This window comes from Geotrypetes seraphini, chromosome 3 (assembly GCF_902459505.1).
Source record: "Geotrypetes seraphini chromosome 3, aGeoSer1.1, whole genome shotgun sequence".
Classification (NCBI taxonomy): Eukaryota; Metazoa; Chordata; class Amphibia; order Gymnophiona; family Dermophiidae; genus Geotrypetes; species Geotrypetes seraphini.
The window spans coordinates 379,324,669-379,344,165 of record NC_047086.1 but is presented as its reverse complement, the minus strand read 5'-3'; the positions used below and the strand labels follow the sequence as shown (position 1 = coordinate 379,344,165).

The 19,497-nt window shown below is 40.9% G+C and overlaps 1 long non-coding RNA gene across 1 annotated transcript in view; it reads left to right on the top strand.

Moving 5' to 3' along the window:
* LOC117358128 overlaps positions 1-19,497 on the top strand; it is a 108,474-nt gene that overhangs the window by 50,388 nt on the left and 38,589 nt on the right. The window contains exons 2-3 of the long non-coding RNA XR_004538945.1: positions 5,952-6,040; positions 6,362-6,440. This is a non-coding gene — a long non-coding RNA (uncharacterized LOC117358128). The remainder of the gene's footprint in view (positions 1-5,951; positions 6,041-6,361; positions 6,441-19,497) is intronic.

The window sequence follows — 19,497 nt, the reverse complement described above, 5'->3', positions numbered from 1 at the left end:
AACGTCATGCCACCTCAAATCCGCCTTGAAAATTCACTTGATAAATTCAAGATTTTTTTTTTATTATTTATTTATTTGATTATTCATTACAATATCTCAGTAATAAACATTCATGAATGAGCACAAAAATTGCAAATGTAAATTCCATACAAGGAACAACAAAAATATTTAAGGAAACTAATCAACCATGTCCTAGTCCACATTATTGCTGATCGCCAGTATTTTAAAAATAAAACATCAAATCAAATCTATCTGTCCACTATCTAAGAACAGGCAAATGGCTTTTATATATATTATACATCATCCTCCAAAATTAACATCAATATTAGAAATTAAACTTTCAGCAAAGGTTTCTCTTTAATAAAATCTTCCAACTGGACTGGATCAAAAAACACATATTTATTTGCATGGAAATTTCAAAAAGAAAGTTGCTCCAACTGCCAAAACCTTAGGCTTTAGCTGAAGGAACTGTTTCCTCTTGAACTGAGTTTGTCTAGAGACATCTGGAAAAATTGTCACCCGTTGACCACAAAACATCTCTTGTTTTTTCAGGAAATATAATTTTAAAATATCTTGTTTTTCAAGCTCTGTCTTAAAGGTCACGAGAAGAGTTGCTCGTTAAATTAAAAACGTTTTTACTCCAAGACGCATACCATAGCATTTAAATATTTCCTCTCCAACAGCCAGCAAAATAAATTTGAACCGCTTTCAAGAAATGACCCCCTTTCCTGGTGTTATATCCTCCCCCCCTTCCCCTTTTTTAAATTTGTTTTTAACGATGTAATTATTAACTTTCCCTTCCCCCTTCACCCTTAAGCTCATGTTCGGATCTGTAATTTGGCTATTTAATGTTCACATTTCCCCTCCCCCTATAATAATTTATTTTAACCTTTCATTTTTAGCATTGTAAACCGGCCAGGTACATGTCAATAGTCGGTATATTAAAATTAATTAAACTTGAAACTTGAAAGGATTTAGAAGTAAGTAGTTTGTTTGTTTTTTATATTTGTGATTATATTGTAAGTCACTTTCATGAATCAGCCCCCAGATGTAGTCTCCCATTATGTTCTCACTATATTGCCCTTGCTATTCTCAGATTCAGAATCTTGGAGAAAGCAAGACCAGAAGGCCTTGAGCATGCGCAAATGCTCAAGGCCCAGTCCAGCCCAGCACATGCAAGAGGAAGGATCGCCAATGCACCACCCAGCCCAGAACAAAAGAGGAAGGATCTTTGGGCACCGGCACCGGCATGTCCTGTGCGTTGGTGCTGGTGCTGGTGCCGGTGCCCAATTGGGGTAAGGGATATCGTTTTGGTGCTCGGGGGAGTATGTAAGATCACGGGGGGGGTGTGCCAGTTCGCTGGGGGGAATGCTGGATCGCAGGGGGAGGGGGATATGGAGCAGCTCCGGTGGCCTCAAGGGGGGGGGATTGGAGCAGCGCCGGTAGCCTCGGGGGGAGGGGGGGTTGGTGGAACGAATCAAAGCGAGTTTCCATTCATTCCTATGGAGAAACTCGCTTTGATATACGAGTAATTTGGTTTACGAGCAACGCGCGCCGAAGAAAAAGAGTGTTTTTAGGGGCTCCGACGGGGGGTTTTGTTGGGGAACCCCCCACACTTTACTTAATACAGATCGCGGCGGCGTTGGGGGGGTTTGGGGGATTGTAACCGCCCTCATTATACTGGAAACTTAACTGTTTCCCTGTTTTTTAGGGAAAAAGTGAAGTTTTCAATAAAATGTGGGAGGTTACAACCCCCCAAACCCCCCACAACATGGCACGATCTGTATAAAGTAAAGTGGTGGGGTTCCCCCCCACACCCCCCGTCGGAGCCCTTTAAAACAGTCATTTTCTTCGGCGTGCACTTCCACGTTGTGCTCAGTTATCTGCGCGCGCCTTTGTCCCGGCGCGCTTTTGACCTGACACCTACTTCTGGAACGAATTATGCTCGTAAACTAAGGTTCCACAGTATTATTAATATACTATGGGATGTTTGCAAATCTCCTGTGGATCAAGAGGGAGGGCGAGTTGACACAGGAGGATTTAATGTAGGGAATCACTGTGCCCTTTCTAATTTCTCTTCCTTATCTAAAAATGCAAATAGCTTTATTAGAAATTATGAGATCTTTTTAATAAGCTGTGGTAAGCTCTGACACGTACTTAATGCAGCTTAAAATGCCTTACTGGGACGAGGGGGGGGGTTAGTACTAGGTGTCCCATGGTAAGTTTGACATCTGTGTTCGCTTCCCATGCTGTGAGTTGGGGCAGAAAAAAATGTTTTCTGCACTAATCGGTTAATGCAGCTACATCACTGTGGGTCCTTTTACTAAGGCGCCCATAGAATATAATGGGTGTCTTAGCATAGCGCATGCTAATCTTTACCATGCGCTAAATCAATTAGCGTGTGCTAAATCAGTTAACGTGCCCTAGTAAAAGGACCCTTTAAGGCCTGATTCTATAAACGGCGCTTAGCAGCAAGGTTGTCAATCACCTGCGCCACGCCATTTACAGAATTGCACCTAAATCAACTTAAACATCACTGGGCATCCTAATATCAGGCACCAAATATATCCTGGCCTAATTTAGCAGCATCTAACACGGTACATAGTCAATTGGGCGCAGATAATTGAGCGCAAGATAATGAAGCGTGAGATACTGAGCAAGGGACATCGACACCTCTTTGAAAGCTCAAGGTTTGAAAAATAATAAAACATGCAAAATGACACCAGCGCAAGGTTTTAAAAATTATAATTAAGATTTATTGAATTATTGTTTCTATTTTTCCATTATGAGATCAAAAGAATAAAGCATAATTGCTTAACAGTTGCGCTAATGGGAGCTCGTTATAGTTACCAAATGCTGGCCTTCTAATAACGAGCTCACCTTAATATCTCAGGTCATTCTATTATATACTTTTGGCTCAGTGACATCATCAGTATCTCAACCAATAACAATTCACAAAGGAGGTGGTCTTAAAAGTTAGACAAAGAAAATTCCTCCACGTTTAAAAATTAGACAAAGTCAAAAGTTTCAGAAAAGTACATTTGTTTGCTTATAGTCATTTCTGAAAATAAATCATAATTTTCACAAAAGTATATTAAAAGAAATTATTTGTTAAAAAGATGCTGAAAAGTTCTCAGCCTTAGAGGAAAAGACTCTTCCTAAGCTGACAGGTTCAAATTACATAGCTTTAGCCCACAGGAGGAGGAGGAGGGGCTGGCCTCCCCCTCTCTTCACTAGAAACTGTTACTCATTTCCAGATGTTTTAGGATTTCTTTAGGTTGCAAAGATATATAATATGTTTTTCAAAACCCATTCCTTTGTTCAATACACAGCCACACAACCACTCCAGTCATATTTGCTTGATTTATTCTTGCTTGGCCAAGCCTTCCATACATTCATTCATTCAAAACTATATTTAATTCCTGTTATATCTTAGTTTGGGACACGTTATCTTTCTTTACCACTCTAAAGCAAGCACATGTGGTATTAATTAACTCCACGATGCTGAGAACAAAGACTTGGAACACAAAATGGATTCCAAAGACTGAGAGGCTATAGCAAAGACAGAGAACCAAAATGGATTCTCTGGTTTCCTTCATGATCTGGCCCAACAGCAAAGTACATAAAAAGAACACCATTCTTTCCCTTATACTCCTCAGATACATGCTCACAAGTCTATATCGCGCAAGTTTCATTGCGAATGCGCAATTCACGAATGTCTCTCGTGTTCTTGTCTCGTGCTCATTTATCCTGTATGCGATTGTGTTGTGCTCAGTTATCGTGTGTGTGACTGTATTTGCGTGCAATGATCGTGCACGAAATTGTGTCACGTGCAATTGTCCTGCGCTGAAATGTCTGTGCGTATTTGACTGCGTGCATTTGTCTTGCGTGCATTTGACTTGCCACCACCTAACACAGGCACCTAGAGATGCGTCATAAGAACATAAGAACATAAGCAATGCCTCTGCTGGGTCAGACTTGAGGTCCATCGTGCCCAGCAGTCTTCTATGAGGTCATCTGCTTCTTGTTCTCCCTTCCATGTTGGTATTGATGTAACTTCATCGTTCATTTGAAGTTCGTTTTCTTCCACTCTCCTCCTGTAGGCTTCCTCAATTAATTTCTCGTGTTCCCTGACCTCCTCCTCAATGTGTCTCTCATTCATAGCTGTCTATAGTGTGAAGTCCTTCTAGCTCCTGTATCTTGTTCTCTAGTCGCTTTACTTCCTTCTTCAAGCTTTCCAGCTCCTGGCACCGACCGCATACATATGACTGTCTCCCCAAGGGGAGGTAGTCATACATATGACAGTCTGTGCAGAACACTGGAAAACTCATCTTCTGGTTTCCCTCTGCTTCCATTGCCGTTCTCTCTCTGCCTGCTGCTGGTGTCCTCTCACTCTCTCTCTCTCTCTCTCTCTCTGCCTGCTGCTGGTGTCCTCTCGCTCTCTCTCTCTCTCTCTCTCTCTCTCTCTCTCTGCCTGCTGCTGGTGTCCTCTCTTTCTCTCTCTGCCTGCTGCTGGTGTCTTCTCTCTCTATCTCTCTGCATGCTGCTGGTGTCCTCTCTCTTTCTCTCTCTCTGCCTACACCTACCTACCACATCTACTCTCTGCCCCTAATCATGCCAACTTTGCGGGTACATGTGGTAGGCATCTCAACTTAGGCATCACTAGATGTCACTCTGAGCTCCACATGGAACACTTAGCTAAAGTTTAATGGCATGATCAATTACAGCGCCAATTAAGCTCGTTAATGGATTCTGAGTTCTGCACAGAATTCAGCTGGACATCTCCAACCTAGACACCGTTTACAGAATCAGGCCCACAATGCCTACAAAATAGGTGGCAGAGGCTCATGCGCTAATGGGAAAATTAGCGTGAGGCCATTAATTCAAAGAAAGAAAACTCGACTCTTGTACCTAAGCAGTTCAAATGGCCTTAGTACATAGAAATTACTCGCTAAGCACATAAGAATAACCTTACTAGGTCAGACCAATGGTCCATCAAGCTCAGTAGCTCGTTCTCATGTTGGCCAATCCAGGTCACTAGTACCTGGCCAAAACGCAAGGAGTAGCAACATTCCATGCTACCGATCCAGGGCAAGCAGTGGCTTCTCCCATGTCTTTCTCAATAACAGACTAAGGACTTTTCCTCCAGAAACTTGTCCAAACCTTTCTTAAAACCAGCTTTGCTATCCATTCTTACCACATTCTCTGGCCTCGCGTTCCAGAACTTAACTATTCTCTGAGTGAAAAAAAATTCCTCCTATTGGTTTTAAAAGTATTTCCCTGTAACTTCATCGAGTGTCCCCTAGTCTTTGTAATTTTTGACAGACTGAAAAATCGATCCACTTGTACCCATTCTACTCCAACTCAGGATTTTGTAGACTTCAATCATATCTCCCCTCAGCCGTCTCTTTTCCAAGCTGAAGAGCCCTAACCGTTTTAGTTTTTCCTCATACGAGAGGAGTTCCATCCCCTTTACCATCTTGGTCGTTCTTCTTTGAACCTTTTCTAGCACCACTATATCTTTCTTGAGATAAGGAGACCAGAACTGAACATAATATTCCAGGTGAGGTCGCACCATGGAGTGATACAGGGGCATTATGACATGCTAAGGCCACACTTTACCATACTTTACCGCAGTTTGGCAAAAGAGCTCCCCTATTTCTTATTGCAGGACAAAGACTACCTTAAAAAAAATCCATACTTTCCATTCCTTTGTCTATTTTCTAGTTTTTGTTGAAAAAGTGAGATATATCTTCTCTACGTATGCTACCACGTATGCTACCATTGGTCAACGATATGCATGCCTAGTTTTGCAAATAACATTTAATGAATGCAATTTTTATTGTTTATTTTACAACAGCAAAGACCTAGTGATTTACCTTAGCTAGCAGGCAATAAAAGAAACTATGGATTTGCTGATAGGTATTATGTCTGTTTGTCACACCTCTTAGCCTGCTGCTGCATTACATGAGTGCCCATGTGGAACAAATCACCGATGTGAAGGACAGAGCAGAATTGCCAAGGGAGACAGCATGAAATGGTAAATGCATGATTTAATCTAAAATGATATGGAAATGTTTCACTTAATGTAAGCCTGCTGTTTAAAGAACCTGAGTCCCATTATTCAGGGCTGTTCAAGTTAATATATCACTGCAGAAAAAATTTTTTTTAAAAATCTTGGCTAGTGCGGATGTGTCAGTCTCCTCATGGTCTCATTTGGATTCTGTTTCATTTGGGTGCCTCACCTCTGGTCATGTATTCCAAGTTTGTTTGTTTTTTTAATCAATGTGATTCTATATCTTTGCTTTTGAAAACATGACCAAAGTTTTGATGTTGTTTTTTCTGGCTTGATTAAACACAGACAAGAAGAGTTCTAAGACGCTGATATCTTGGTACAGTGCATGAGATGTACTGAGGTTCTTTCCAATGCTTCTGAAGAGGTAAGTCGAGTACTGCTTTGCACGAGCAAGCATTATGGATAGTTGCTACTGTATACTTGCAGGTAGGAAGACATATTGCAGTCCTGACTTGCCTGAATAATATCTAGGTACCAGCACTCATGAGTGACTGTAACCATCAGTACTGTAGAAGCAAACCAAAAGTACCTATCTTTTTGTGACTCTGATTGTCTGGTGGGCAACTCCATGACCCGACAAGCTGGCCAAAGCCCCTGCACCTTGTGGAGTTGTGGGTGGGGGCAGGAATCTAGGTTTACAGAAGATTTGAGGCCTGCGGAAAGTCTGCCTCTGAACTTAAGAGACATTATTCTTTATTTGGTGTGCCAGAGGAGTAACAAGGTTTAGTATTGGTTAATAAAGGACTTTCGTTTCACCTTGTATTCTTGTCTGACTGCATTTTATGAAGGTTTTGCTCCCACACTTTACCACAATGACGTATAAATTGGTGGTAAGCTACATGGATAATAATAATAATTATTATTTATTTCTTATATACCGCTATACCGTGAAGATTGACTCATTGAGCCCTAAAAACGAAGGCAAAGCCATAGCAAGAAAGAATATCACATTGCTATTTTTTTTCACATGTGGCAGTCCTGGAGTTGTCAAACTCTGAGACCTTGATAACAGGTACCACACATTGCTCCAGAACTACTCTGATAACAATGTGATGGGGATTCACAGTCTGATTCATTTTGTGTCTATCTAGATAATTTTCCACTTTGTTCCAGCTCTATAGATATGATAAATGGTAGTAGTCTTACACACATTATAGATCAAAGTGCATGGTGAGTGTCTACCAGGCACGTTAGTTTATTACTGACACTAGCAGTGCTAGAGTAGCTTGCTGTTTCAGTTTTGGGATGATAACCATATGTCTTGGCTATGGCACATTTGCTTTCCATTGACTAGGGTCCCTCAGAGGCGTTCTCACAACCAAGAGAAAGAAGCCAGCATTTTAGGCAGGTTGGCTTTAGATATGAACAGATAAGTGAATGCTAATGAGGAAACAACTGGTTAATTGTTGATCATTAATGCTTTTAACATTTATCTATGCCAAAACTAAACATCAGCTTAATGGGAACACTTCTAATGAGCTGTTATGTATGTAACATAAATAAGGACTTATATTTAATAGTTCTCAACATAAATATTTGAGTAGAACATTTCTATGCAGATATCTGTCTTAATAAGACAGATCCTTAGGAGAGTAGTCTGGTTGATTTTGTTTGGTTTTGTGTTTGTGTTTGCACATTACCAAGGAAAAAAAAAACATAGGGTTGTTGCAGTTGTCCTTGTTTTGCCACGTCTGAGTAGAGGTTAAAGATGTTGTTCCCATAGAGTTGGGTTATGTATTCTCTTAGGCTTCCACAGCTGGCGTCTTGATTATCGCAGTTGTCCATGTCTCAGGATTTTGTAGACTTCAACCATATCTCCTTGGTGTTGACAGAGTGTTTGGAAAGGAAGTCTACTTGTTTGGTCTTAAGACTGGAGGGTTCTCACCCATTTGACGTTCTTGCATCGGTTCTTAAAGATATTCAAACATCAGATGAAAATTTGCTAGAATAGCAACAAACAATGATTCTAACATTATGAAAGCCTACTTTGTAATTGGATAGAATGGCAAAGATAACAAAGATAAAGATGAAGATGCAAGTAATGAATTAGAAAACACTACTTCTAATACAAAAGTAAATGACAAAAATGAGGATAAAGTATAAGAACATAAGAACTGGCTTCGCCGGATCAGACTCTAGGTCCATCCAGTCCGGCAACCCGCACCCGCGGAGGCCAAGCCAGGTGTTCCCTGCTGAGAAACCTTGTTTACTTGTATCCCCCAATGTGATTTGCAAGAAGGTGTGCATCCAACTTGCTCTTGAATCCCAGAATGCTGGTCTCCATCACTACCTCCTCAGGCAGAGCATTCCAAGCATCCACCACTCGTTGTGCGAAACAGAACTTCCTAATATTTGTCCTGGGCCTGGTGCCCCTCAGTTTCAGTCCATGACCTCTTGTCCGAGTCACATTTGACAATGTGAGTAACGATGTTTCTTGCTCTATTTTGTCAAATCCTTTTAGTATTTTAAAAGTCTCTATCATGTCTCCTCGCAGTCTTCTCTTCTCGAGGGTGAACAATCCCAGTTTTCCGAGGCGTTCTTTGTAGCTCAAATTCTCGATACCTTTTACTAGCTTCGTGGCTCGCCTTTGCACCCTCTCCAGTAGGGTTATATCCTTCTTTAGGTAGGGAGACCAGTGTTGAACACAGTACTCCAAGTGTGGTCTGACCATTGCTCTGTAAAGCGGCATTATGATGTCCGCCGATCTACTTGTGATTCCCTTCTTTATCATGCCCAACATCCTATTTGCTTTCTTTGCTGCCGCTGCGCATTGAGCCGACGGCTTCAGGGTCCTGTCTACCAGTATCCCCAGGTCCCTTTCTTGTTCTGTCTTGCCCAGTGTCATACCTAACATTTTATATTCATGTTCCTTGTTTTTCTTACCCAGGTGCATCACTTTGCATTTTTCTATGTTAAACTTCATCTGCCACATTTCTGCCCATTTCTCTAGCTGGTTCAAATCTCTCTGAAGTTCTTCTTTGTCCTTTTGTGTCCCAACTACCCAAAATAGTTTTGTGTCATCCGCAAACTTGATTAAATTACTTGTTGTTTCATCTTCTAGGTCGTTTATGAAGATATTGAACAAGATGGGCCCAAGAACCGATCCCTGGGGTACACAGCTCGTTACCTCTTCCCAGTCCGAGAACTTCCCATTTATGCCCACCCTCTGCAATCTGTTTTCTAACCATTTGCCTATCCATCTTAGTATATCTCCTTCTATTCCATGGCTTTGTAGTTTCTTCAGAAGCCTTGCGTGGGGAACCTTATCAAACGCTTTCTGGAAGTCCAAGTCCAAGTCCAAGTTCACCGCTATCAATTTGTTTGTTCACCTCCTCAAAAAATTGAAGTAAATTAGTCAAACATGACTTCCCTTTCCTAAAGCCGTGTTGGCTAGCTCTCATCAGGTCGTGATTTTCCAGGTGTTGCTCTATGCTATCCTTTATTAGTGCTTCAATCATTTTCCCAGGAACCGACGTTAGACTCACAGGTCTATAGTTGCCCAGTTCTCCTCTCGATCCCTTTTTGAAGTTTGGGATGACATTCGCTATCCTCCAGTCGTCTGGTATTTGCCCGGTTTTAATTGACAAGTTAGCTAGGGATTGTAATAGTTCTCCGATTTCTATCTTAAGCTCCTTTAGCACTCTTGGGTGAATTCCATCTGGTCCAGGGGATTTATCACTTCTCAATCTGTCGATCTGATAATATATCATGTTCAAATCCACATTTACTGTGGTGAGGCTATCCTCATTTTCTCCCTTGAATACTCTCCCTGTTTCTGGCATTGATGCAGTGTCCTCCTTGGTAAAGACAGACGCAAAGAATGAGTTGAGCCTATCCGCGATCTGTTTGTCTTCCTTGATGCACCCTTTTCTTCCTTGGTCGTCGAGAGGGCCCACTGCCTCCTTAGCTGGTTTTTTCCCTTTTATGTATCTAAAAAAGGGCTTGAAGTTTTTGGCTTCTTGCGCTATCTTCTCCTCATAGGCTTTTTTGGCGTCTCTTACTGCCTTGTGACACTTCTTCTGGTCGACCTTGTGACTGTTCCAAGCCTCCGTTGTGTGTTCACGTTTCCATTTTTTAAAAGAGTTCCTCTTATCCCTTACTGCATCCTTCACCTCTTTAGTTAACCAAGCTGGTTCTCCTTTGTTTTTATTTCTCCTTCCTTTGGATATCTGCGGAATGTAGAGATTCTGCGCTTCGGTGATGGTATTTTTTAGTAGGGACCATGCTTGATCGACCGTTCTGATTTTGGCTGCCTTTTTCTTGAGCCGTTTTTTAACCATGACTCTCATGCTGTCGTATTTCCCTTTTCTGAAGTTAAAGGTTGTGGTTTGAGTCTTGGTACGTTTCCCCTTCCCGATCCCAATTTTAAAATTGATCATGCTGTGATCGCTTGTCCCCAACGGAGCAGTGACCTCTACATCTGTTGTCCTTCCAGTTATGCCATTTAGGACCAAGTCTAAGGTGGCAGTTCCTCTTGTCGGTTCTCCCACCATTTGTTCTAGGAAGCAGAAGAGAAGATGTGTCTATCTATCAAAGAAGGGAAGAAGTGTCTTCAACAGCAGACTGGCTAACCTACTGAAGAGAGCTTTAAACTAGAATCATTGGGACTAGGTGATGAAAGCCCCCAGTTAAGTATAAACCCTCAGGTAAATGAATAACTAAATACCTCTACACACATGGGAAAAAGAGGCAGTGTCTGGAAAGCTGTATATACCAATGCTCGAAGTATTTAATACATATTACATTACATTACATTAGTGATTTCTATTCCGCCTGTGCCTTGCGGTTCTAAGCGGATTACAATTAGAAGATATCTGGACATATCCAGGAGAGTTACATAACAAGGAAGAGAGAATATATCAGGTTGCGATAGAGAATAACATCACATTCAGGTTACAAAAGAGAATTACATAACGTTGAAGGAAATAGGTTTCTGGTTATAGATAGTGGTTACTTGGTTGAGGTTGAGGTTTCTGAAATATATGATATGATATACATATGATATAATATACATATATATACATATGATATGATATACATATGATATAACTAGATAGGTTTTTATTTAAATATACGGTACTTTTATTAAATAACACAAATCTTAACACTATATTATACATTAAACATAAATGAATCCATATTGCACTTTCAGTTACTAAAATCTGTATTATCCCACAATACAATGGAAGAAAACCTGGAGCTTGTACTCAGTCCATTCCCAAGCCTTTTCTGATGAAAATAAAGCTGTTCCACATCATTGTCTGTGTGTATTATTTCTTTTCTCCAGTATTCTCCAATGTTCCAACAAGCATATATTGTTCAAGTTAAGATCTTTTTCCAACTGCAATACTCACCAGGTTGTCCTCCATACTGCCAGTAGGGAGTGGTGCTTCAATATTGTGTTTTCAATCACTAGGGACATGCAGGTTCCATGAAGTCCTGCAGAGCTTGCCTGTCTCTCACTATTGAAATTACGATAGTGAAACATCACCCACCACTGGCAGGGATGTAAGTGGAGGACTCCTGGTCAGCTTAGAGGGAATATTAGGCTGGACCCTCCCAGACTGGGTTTGGATCCCCACCAAAAGTGAAGTGCTGTCTGCCACTTTGGCTGGCAGGTGTCCCTAAGCCCCACCCACAGAAACCATCCTCTGTGCAAAGCCTTTCCTGGACCCCTGCTGTGCTGGGCCACGCCCTTCCCCATACATGCTTTCCCCCTTTCCCTCTTTTCATGTTTGTTTTTAACATTATATATAGGGATCTTTTCTGTTTTATGTAATTATTTAACAAATATTTATTTAGCTGTTATTAATGTACTACTAATATGACTATGTGTTCCCTTATAATCTGTTTTTTAACTGTACATCGCTTAGAATGTTTTAAATAGGCGATTCATCAAAAATAAAGTGAACTTGAACTTGAACTTGACTTTTGTGAAACTGAGCATACGTGAGGAAGGCCCACTCCCAGGCACGTGTGAAAACCGTGCATGTAGGGGAGGTGGGCCTCACTCCCACACGCTTATTTTCACACACAAAAAAAATGAGTATGTGCGGGGGGCGGAGCAGCCAGAACATCAGCAGCCTAGGAATTGCATTGTTAGCTGCCAGGATTCAGATGGAAGAGACTTCTGCTGGCAAAGCTTGGGGGATCCCCATCAGCTCAGGTATGTGGGGGAAGTGTTGAGTGGCACGGGATGAGGCAAAATTTTATGCCCCCTTCACTTTGGGCTCTGCCCTCTCAAAAAATAATAAAAAATCTGAGCTTGGTGTCAAGTTGAAGGGGTACCACACTGCTCTCTGGTGTCAATCTGTGAAATCTGTGAAAGCAACCCTTACCTGCCATTTTATTCTCCACCAAATGCCTTGGCAGCAGGACCTTGGAATTATTTCTAATTATGGTTGGAAGTGTTAGGCGTACTTGTCAATAAGCGCACATTCCTTTCTACTTTGCAGGAACAAAAAAAAGTATCCTGGTACTGGGAAAGAGCTCAGTGGGTCAAGAATCCTTCTTTCTGACTGTGGATTTCTGGGGCGATCGTAAAATTACCTAAAGTACGATTTAGGAGTTGGCCTGACAGCCATGGATCGGTTATATCACATTATTTCAACTATCTACATATCTTTCACAGTTTAAACCACAGCTGAAAGGCAGGGAGAGGTTGCCATGGCAACAGGCAAAAGTAGTCTAATTGAAAAGACTTAAATGTTCCCTTTCCTCTTATTTGAAACAGAGCATTTCTACAGAACGTGCCTCCTTAGTTTCTCGGTTATCCAGGTAAACTCTAGTAAAGAAGCATACTATATAGCGGGACTCGCGTGGAAAGAATGCTAATGGGAATGTGATTTATAATACTGCTAAGTGTTTCCCTATCTGGCCCGGTGGGCTCACAGTGTAACTACAGTACCTGGGACAATGAAGGGTTAAGTGACTTGCCCAGGATCAGAAGGCATGGCAGTGGGATTGAACCCACAAGCTCAGGGTGCTGAGGCAGCAGCTCTAACCACTCCTCCACTCCACATCGTCACTCCTCTATTTTATTTGGTTTGGCTTTGCACTGTTTTGTTACTTTATGCTTGGCTAAAAAATCTGATATATTCATAAGATACACTGCAGGTTGCACAGTATGAACAAAAAAGGCACACAACAATGATGAAAATATATAGGAAAAGGAATACCCTTACTTAGGGGTCCTTTTAATAAGGTGCACTAATGCATTTAGTGAATCCTAACGATTAGATTCTATCTATGGGCTTCTTAGCATTTACCATGTGCTAATCATTTAGCGTGCACTAAATGCATTAGTGCACCTTAGTAAAAGTGGTATCCTCTATGATTTTATTTTGAATATCAAGAGTCAACACTTCTTGTCTGTAGATTTTATCATAGAGGAAAAACATTTGGGAATAATTTTCAAATTGCCCAGCAGCTTGGCGGCTCGTGGGAACACCTGCATACTTGCAGGCTCGTTTTTATAAAAAAAGGATCTTCTTCACCTTGAATTGCTTGAGTATAAAGTCCCTGCTTAAGAGATCCACAGAGTTAAAATAAACTTTCTCCAGTTAGTATTCAGCGCTATTTGGCTGGCCAGCAACAGCTCTTACCTGGCCAAATAGCGTATAGCATGAATTTAAGGAGCATAATAGATTTTTTTTTTCTTATAGTGTGATTTTGGCAATTCTCTATAATCTATAATAATAAAATGCTAAGCTCGCTTGCGCACTCTTACCATATGCTTCCCTGATCCGTCGGGCTGTAGCGGTAGGAGTGCGCATGCGCACCAGACAAGCCTCTCTGCTCTTCACCTCTCCATCTCGCGCGGCTGCAGAAACGGCCCCACACTCGCAGCTTCAGGCTCACTTAATCCTTGCCGCCCCCTCCTTCCCTTCCCACGATCCGACTGGCTCACTTAGTCCTTTGCCGCCTCCCCCCTTCCCGCGATCCGACCGGCTCACTTAGTCCCTTGCCACCTCCCCCTTCCCTTCCCGCGGTCCTGACTCCAAACCTGCCGACTCCAGCAGCCTGCAGCACTGTACACACACTGCTTCGGGGCTTTCTACTTTACTGATTTACTTTGGCACGTCCCTGATGACATCATCAGAGACATGGCAGAGCAAATCAGGGCAGTAGAAGGCCCCGAAGCAGTGTGTGTACAGTGCTGCAGACGCTGCTCGAGTCACAGGTTTGTCGGGACCGCAGGAAGGGAAGGGGGGCGGAAAGGGACCAAGGGAGCTGGCCAGACCGCGGGAAGGGAAAGGGGGGGGGGATAGGGGAAACGCTGCTGCTGCTGCACAGGGAAGTAGTGTGGAGGGAGGGAAATGGAGGGGGAGGTAATGCTGGTTAATAATAGGAGACACAGAAAAAAAAACCCCACATACAGCAGCCAAAGAGGCAAACACCAAAACAAACACAGACAGAGAGACCAAAAGTAATAAATACAAACAGTAGCCAAAGAGATAGACAGAAGGTGACAGTCAAAAATCCACACAGAAGAACAGGGGTCTAAAGAGACAGATTTAAAGAAAATAAAAACACAACTTTGGACAAGGAGAGAGAGACAAACAGAAAAAAAAGACACACACAGAAGGACAAGGGGCTACAGAGACAGATTAAAAGAGACAGACACCAAAACAAAGACAGACAGACATACAGCGGCCAAGGAGACAGACAGCAAAAAAAGACAGACAGACATACAGCGGCCAAGGAGAGAGAAAGAGAGAGACAGACACACAAATCTATTCTAGCACCCTTTAATATAATGGGCTTAAAGACTAGTTGTTAAATAAAAAACAATAACTCAACAACAACAAACTCATGATCTATGAATCTTTAAACTAAGATCTTCCAAAGTATGTAGTATATCATCATTTGCCGATAACAGGATGAAATTACAAAAACACAATTAGTTATGGTTTAGAATAGGTCATGATTATTTAAGAAAAAAAAAGCAAGACACAATCAATGAATAAATAAGGAAGGAGAGGCTGGGAGAGATGAAACCACACTTAATTACAAAGCACCTCAAGCTATATGTACAGTATACCTTTAGGATTAGACTGTACTTTAATGCATGATTAAAGCTCCATAAATAATAGAGCTATATATGATTAAATGCATCATGCTAATAGCAAAATTCAGTATTTGTTCACCAAGCCGTAACAAGGACAAAATTTCAGTGAAACAATTTTAGAAGTTGGAAGTTTTGTCCTCTTGCTTTGACAACGTTTGTAACCTGTGTCCTCAGCTGGACCCGATGGACAGGATTGAACAGTGATTTCCAAATTTTTTGCTATGGGCATAGGATAAAGTTAAGAGGTGATAGGCTCAAGAATAATCGAAGGAAATACTTTTATGCAGAAAGGGTGGTAGATGGGTGGAACAGTCTCCCGGAAGAGGTGGTGGAGACGGAGACTGTGTCTGAATTCAAGAAAGTGTGGGATAGGCACGTGGGATCTCTCGGCGAGAGGAAGAGATATTTAAAACCATAAACGGAGATAGCCCAAACCACTGCCTAATCCAAACTACCTCAACTAGACATAGGAGAACTCACAAACCGTTCACGCATCCCCCAATCGGAGGTATCAAACGAAAAAATGTGTACGATGGCCTTCTAGTCACACTAATCCAGTGCGTGCAATAAAACCGCTAACGCGGCTTTGTAAAAGGAGCCCATCGTATACCGCCATATTTATTTGCTGCTCTAGCGTTTACCCATTGTCCTCTACATATTATAAGGTCTTAATGTCATGATCTTTTACCAGTTTTCCATCCAGCACTCACTTTCTTAATATAATATTTTTTTTGTGAGGGTCACCAAGATGTATCTCACCAAGATAGGTACCAAAACTTAGTACAAATCACAAATTCCTCACAGCCAACACCAAATCCCCAGCTCCTCAGTTTTCACTGCCCTAGGCTTTATGTACGATCTCTTCACTGGAGCGACAGATTTTATTCCTTATTTTGTATTATTTTTATTTTTATAACACCCCTTAGGGAATATTTGGTTCATGAAAATGCTTAACTTAACTTTTAATGTGGTCTTCTATTCAGGGACATAGGAGCCAACATGTTTCACCCGAGCAAAGTTTTTTCAAGTTTTATCATCCCTTATTAGAACCTTACTCTGTCATCCTGGACCACTGAATGTAATTCAATATTTTACCAGTCATGTATTTTTATTAATCCCGTTATTTATGCATTACCCCATCACATTAAGGTTATGGAACTGCGCATTCTAAGTCATCAACATTGCTTTATTATTATATTCACGTTGCTATAAAGTATGTGCTCATCTAGGGCTCCTTTTACGAAGCCGCATTTGCGGTTTTAGTGCAAGCAGCTTTTTAGCACGAGCTAAACCCACGCTACATGGCTAGAACTAATGCAGGCTCAATGCTGGCATTAGCGTCTAGAGCGGCCGGCAGTTTAGCGCATGCTATTACGCACATTAAACCGCTAACGCGGCTTTGTAAAAGGAGTCCATAGTCTTTTATATATTTTTACTCAAGGTCACACTGTTTAAGAACATAAGAATTGCCGCTGCTGGGTCAGACCAGTGGTCCATCGTGCCCAGCAGTCCGCTCGCGCGGTGGCCCTTAGGTCAAAGACCAGCGCCCTAACTGAGACTAGCCCTACCAGCGCACGTTCTGGTTCAGCAGGAACTTGTCTAACTTTGTCTTGAATCTCTGGAGGGTGTTTTCCCCTATAACAGCCTCTGGAAGAGCATTCCAGATTTCTACCACTCTCTGGGTGAAGAACTTCCTTATGTTTGTACGGAATCTCTTCCCTTCTAACACACTGTTTTCTATATATTATCAGGTTTTATTGTCATGACTATATATGACTAATGTATTTATATTAACCTTATTATTTATATATTGCATTTTTATCTTCATGACTATTTATGACTAATGTATTTATATATTGCATAATTATCAGATTTTATCTTCATGACTATTCATGACTAATGTATTTGTACTTATCTTATTATTTATGTATTAACCTTATTATTTATGTATTGCATCATTCATGTTCAGAATTGACTCTGCCACACCTTGATTGTTTATTCTTTATGTACCACATTGTTTTCACATTTAAACCACATTAACCTCAAAATTAGGTAGATAACCTTCTCTCGAACATCATCACATTGCTTTATTGTTTAAATTTTTTTAAAATCATATTTTATGATTTACATCATTCTTATCTATGCGTTCCATCATTTGATTTTGCAAAGTCTTCTCATCAATTTCTCAACATGAATGCCTTTGGTCTTCTTTCTCTTTTTCATGGTTTTAGTTTTTATTCATGTAATCTGTAGCGTCTTACACAGATCGGGAGTACCCTCTTCCCTACTGTCTTTTAAATATCTCCTTCACCCTTTTTCTAACCTTTTTCCAACACTTTACTCCATTAGTTTCCCAGAAGAATATGTGACGATTACAACTGGTGCAAAATGCGGCAGTCAAGCTAATTTTGGGGTTCAAGAAGTTCGATCATGTAACACCTTCCTACCAACTTCTGCATTGACTGCCAATGGAGGCACGTGTGAAGTTTAAATTTGGATGTTTTTGCTTTAAAGTACTATTCAGTTTAGACCCTAAATATATAACTGACCTTTTCTCTTTTTCAACCAACAGACATAGGAGAAGCTCACACATGAATTTTGTTTCTCCACCGGTTAGAGCAGTGGTTCCCAACCCTGTCCTGGAGGACCACCAGGCCAATCGGGTTTTCAGGCTAGCCCTAATGAATATGCATGAGAGATTTGCATATAATGGAAGTGACAGGCTTGCAAATCTGCTCCATGCATATTCATTAGGGCTAGCCTGAAAACCCGATTGGCCTGGTGGTCCTCCAGGACAGGGTTGGGAACCACTGGGTTAGAGGATGTAAATTTAAAAGACATCAGCAACATCTTTTCTCATATCAGGCAGCATTATGGGGTAAAGATCTGGAACAATTACTTATGCTTACTAATACTTATGGGGAATATAGGAGACACCTAAAAACATATCTGTTCCTGAAGTACTTAGGTAGCTGATTTGTACAATCTTATTCCACAATAACTGATCTCTAGAGCTGTTAATCACTAGCTTTTAACTTTGTTAACTCTACTCAATTTGTAGCACCTTTTAATCATTGTAAACCACAAAGAACTTCACGGTCCTGCGGTATATAAACTGTTATTATTATTAATTTCACTTCATGCAGCAAGCATTATTAATATAGAGAGTACTGTTCATAATAGTATGGCAATGTCAGCTACATTTCATCATATTGTTCAGTCATTATCAGCTGTTATGTGATTAACTCCTATAAGCTATAGTGCACTTAACCTCGGCTCTTCCTTTGTTAGCATGACAGTTTTTCGATAGTTTTTCGACAGTTGAGATTCCTCTCCTCTATGGCCCTTAGCACCTAGCCTGATCCTGATCTTCACACCTACCCATCACTACCTTTGACTCCTCCCCTCCACTGATGTCATGTTTTGGTCACATACCCATCTTTGTGGATTAGAAAGCACGTTCTTGATCTTTACCCTTTACTCCTCCCCTCCATTGATGTCACATTTTGGCCACACCCCCACCTCTGCAGACCACCAATCGGTGACATTCTTTGTAACGTTTAAAGAGGCTACGCTTTAACATGCTGTTTTTTCTCGCTCTTGAGGCATCCTCACCTGTGCAGAGTAATGACCTAGTTTCTGTAATTACCGTCATTATTTGGCTTTCCAACCTGATCCTCCAGTACTCTTAGTTAGATATCTGTACCGGCAGTGTTTAGACAGTTTTAGCTTTATGTTCTGGTACCCAGTAATTATGACGGTTCAACAAGCACCTTTTTTAAAGTTAAAATTTTTTTTAAAAGTCTCATTACCGTCTGGCTGACAGCTATTTAGGCTTTAAAACATTATCCTATTGGAGCATATTGTGGTAAACCTCACAGCTACTGTCCTTACAATTTGAAAATTTTTTGCTTTTATCAGACAAATACCACCACGGAACCGCACTTACATTCACCTTAAAGGGAATTTTGAATTTCGTGTCCTTTAAAGTTCTTGTCACAGCCCCATGCATGAAGTTTTATGCATACATTTTTATTTGCGTTTCTATTCCGTCCACCTCACAAGTTTTTACTCTCGTATCCTCTTTTTAAGTTCTTTGTAGGCTCTTGTATTTCCATGCATGAAGATTTTGTACTTGTTATTAATTTTTATGTTCATGATTAATATTTATGCTCATGCTTATCATCATTATTTTTATGTTTAAGTTTATTTAATAATGCTGATTTTAACTTCCCATTTGTTTGTAGCTTTTTATTATTAATCCACGAGTATTTATATCAGAATCTTTAGGGTATGTACATTTCTGTTTATCAAGTCTTGTCTGTCACTGATTACATACTAGACCTTCTTT